Here is a 3,801-nt window from a genome sequence, read left to right on the forward strand (position 1 = left end):
GCCATATGCCACACATGCTTCCATTTTTCCTTTCCAAGCCTGTACCAGACACTAGTAATCAATCACATCACTTTTGAGTTAAGCCTAGACTCAACTTCAGATTCCTTTTCAGAAGTATGCACCAGGCAGCTGGTAACATCAACCTGAATCAACAGGCTGGCAGGAGATTTTTCATTTAGAGTCTTTATAGAAACCTTTTAATTTAAAAAATGGGAATCTTCCAGTGTCATTTATCTACTGTCACAAAAATCTCACACACACACACACACACACACACGAAATCAGTGTCTTATAGCAGCTTGTTATCGTTGCCACATCTGCAAGTTGGCTATCCATACAAGGTATATCTGGGGCAGTGCTGTTCCCCATGCCCCTCATCCTCCTTGGACAACTGGACTCCTTCTTCTCATGGTGATGGCAGAGGCACAAGAGGGCCTGCTGAAATTCTCAAGGCCTCTTGTGGTCTGTGCTTGGAATTGGTGCACCGTCACTTCTGCACACACACCAAGAACAAATCACAATGCTGAGCCCAAAGTCAAAAGATAGCAAAGTGTATTTCAGCCAGAATGAGTCCATGGAAGGCACGGGTGGGGAGCAGGAAGCAGTGAAATACAATGCAATGTACCACAAGGTCCACACCAAGGATCACTGTCAGCTAATAATAAAATCTCCAGTTTTCATCATCAGTAATCTTGAAATATTCCATCCTACTTCATACGACATTAAGAACGTAGATTCAGGTTTTGCTGTCAATGGAGCCAAGATGGCAGCTGAGTGAGTGGCTCTGGTGACTGCCTCCTTAGAGAGATACCAATGTGAACATACACATGCCATGTTACCTTCACCAGAGCTACGGAAGCCAGCAGAGAGACCACAGGACCTTGTATAATCATAAGAAAATTTACTTGAAGAAATCAAGAAGGAAAAACTTTCCTGAGTCACCCCTACCCCAACTCCAAGGCGCACAGTGTGCAGAGACACCTCCCATTCAGGAGAGAGAGAAAACATTGAATCTCAGTGCCAGACCTGCTGCGAAAAAATTCAGATGGGCTGAGCACCAGCCCTTGCCCCGAGGCCCTTATCTGTGGACTGACTATTTGGAGCTTCCACAGCCAGTGGCCTATGCCACCCCACCGTCAACTGCCTTATGAAAGGAAACTGTGGCACTGCAGACAGACCAGGAGAAGGACTTTAGGACTGAACCTTGGAGCTGAAAACCAGGTCAGCAGCCCCGAGATCTGGCACCTGAGGTGAGCATTACTTTGATACCAGACCCAGACAAGGATACAACAACAACAAAAAGCCACTAGTCCATATCTTGATGAGCACAGACACAAAAATCCTTAACAAAATACTAGTAAATTGAACCCAACAGCACCTTAAAAAATCATTCTCCATGATCAAATGTGATTCATCCCAGGAATGCAAGGATGGTTTAGCATACACAAACCAGTAGAATAAAGGAATAAACTCATATTATCAACTCAATAGATGCAGAAAATGCAACTAATATAATTCAATATCCCCTCATGATAAAAAGTCTGACCAAATCAGGGGTAGAAAGGACACACTTCAACGTAACAAAGGGGTTTACTGTCCGCAACCGCGCGCCCACCATCCTCTCCGGCCAGCGGGCCGCCTGCCCAGCCCGCTTCCACCTTTGGGCTGCCCGGGCCACCTTGTCGGGCCCGCGCAGCAGGAGCCGCAGCCTGAGGCGGGCACGGTGGGGATGGAGCCGAGGCTGAGCGTCAGGACCAACAACCTGAAGATGAGGGAGATGGAGTACAGGCAGCTGCAGCACAGCCTCTACTTGCGCACGGAAGCGGCCGATGGCGAGCTGGGGCGTGCGCAAGGGCACGCCACCCGTCTACCCGGTGCTGTACCCGCCCCTGCTGGCGGCCCACGTGCCCTGCCTGGGCCACATCGACGTCCATGAGCAGCGCTAGCTGCGGCCCCGCTAGGCTGGCGCGGGCGCGCCCGAGAAGGCACCAGGCAGGCGGCGCGGACGCGGCCGGGGCGCGGGCCCAGCCCAACGGCGCGCCCAAAGCCCAGGCCTAGTCAGCCATGCGCGTCCATCTAGAAGATCCCGTCAACAGCATACCCGCAGTGCGCAGCCCCACTTTCTCCCAGAGCCGCTGGGCGTAGAGCTCAACAATTTGATAGCTCTTAGTGGACACCCATCTGAATTCATGAATGTTCCTAGCATCAGCAACAAAACAAACGCACGACGTTAGTGAAAAACAAAAGTGCTGTGGCGACTTGCAGTTCACGTACCTCCTGTTCACCACCAGTGCCTGCTCCACCGGTGGGAGCTCCAGTCTGGCGCAGACGCAGAGTTCTACTAACTCCTGTTCCATGAAGCTACCAAGCACCAGGACACTGGACTGCCTCGAGCATTTTCTGTTATCAGCAAGAAACTGAATCCACCAAACTGACATTGGGAAGCAGAAACAAAGCTTTAGCTGGCCTGGATTAACGTGGGAGAAGAAGCGCTATGTAAACAGGAAATAAATAAGAGGAATCAGAGTAGAATGCATAATTGGGCTTGAATATAGAACGAAGAGCCCTTGGAGAGATTCAGAATGAGGGTGAAGGCCACACGGCGCACGGGGTGCCTGGCAGTCCGCAGAGTCCTCGCAGTCCACCCTGTGGGAGCAGGCCCAAAGCGGGCCCCAGGGTGGAAGGTCTCAGCGTCAGGAGAGGCACAACCGAATGGAAAGAGAGAAGGCGTAGAATCCACATTTGTTGGAATGAGTTGAATCTCTAGTTTCGTTCTGCAACGCAGAGATGGACAACGCGACAGCTCTTCAGTGGAGCACGGCGTTCCTGAAGTACATTCAATAAAGACACGGAGATTCCCTCACGAAGGTGTTTTGTGGTAAAACTGGCAGAAGGCTAAAGCTGACCAGACCAGACTCCCTGGTCACCTGTCCTGCACAGGGGAGCTTGCAGATAGCACCTTGATGGGGATCAAGTGCCTGAGCAGGAGTCTTCAGGCAGTGAACAGCAGTTCTCTTGAGATCCAGAGGGTTCCCGTGGTCCTGGAACTGACTGTCTAACTGGAGAGGGACCTGACAGGCTGATGAGCTCCAGCATGGCCCGTGGAGAGCACGCTCTGTCAGTCTCGCCTGGCACAGAACACCAGCCCACTCATGGCCTGTGAGACCCTTTGGGGATGACGACATCTTGATAAATAGTAATTTTTCAATTTTCTGCCTGATTCCATCATGTTTCCCAAACGTGATAACTTAAAGAATTAACATCCTTTTTAATTCCTTTAGTCTTAAAAGGTGCATTGCTTTTTACTTTTTTACATTTTGATTTTACATTTTTATTTTTTTACATTTTGAATATGCCCCTTTAAAAACTGAAACAAGTTAAATTGCTCTTAGGCAGTTGTTGGAAATTTTGTTTCATTTGTGTCACTGTGATGCAAGGGGCAGTCCTATTTTATACATTTGTGCTAAAAACTTTCCAGAGACTTCCTTTAAAGCTACTTTTGTCCATAAAAGAAATACTGTCTCAGTAGATTGCTCAAATGTGCACATTTTCACATCGAGAGTCATTATTTTATGTGCAATAAACTGCTGTATTTGGAACTTTTTCAAAAAACAAAACATAATAAAGGCCATATATAACAAGCCAACAGCTAACATCATATTAAATGGAGAGGGGTCAGCACTGGCTCAGTGGGTCAAAGGCCCAGCCTGCAGCAGCAGCATCCCACATGGGCGCTGATTCAAGTCCCAGCTGCTCTAATTTCATTCCAGCTCCCTGCTAATGCTTCTGGGAAAGCAGCGG

The 3,801-nt window shown here is 49.0% G+C and overlaps 1 pseudogene; it reads left to right on the forward strand.

Annotated features, from left to right (window-relative positions):
* Positions 1 to 1,768: 1,768 nt before the first annotated feature.
* LOC133760882 (transcription factor-like 5 protein) lies at positions 1,769 to 2,964 on the forward strand (annotated as a pseudogene).
* Positions 2,965 to 3,801: the final 837 nt, after the last annotated feature.

The sequence above is a fragment of the Lepus europaeus genome, chromosome 5 (genome assembly GCF_033115175.1).
Source record: "Lepus europaeus isolate LE1 chromosome 5, mLepTim1.pri, whole genome shotgun sequence".
NCBI lineage: Eukaryota > Metazoa > Chordata > Mammalia > Lagomorpha > Leporidae > Lepus > Lepus europaeus.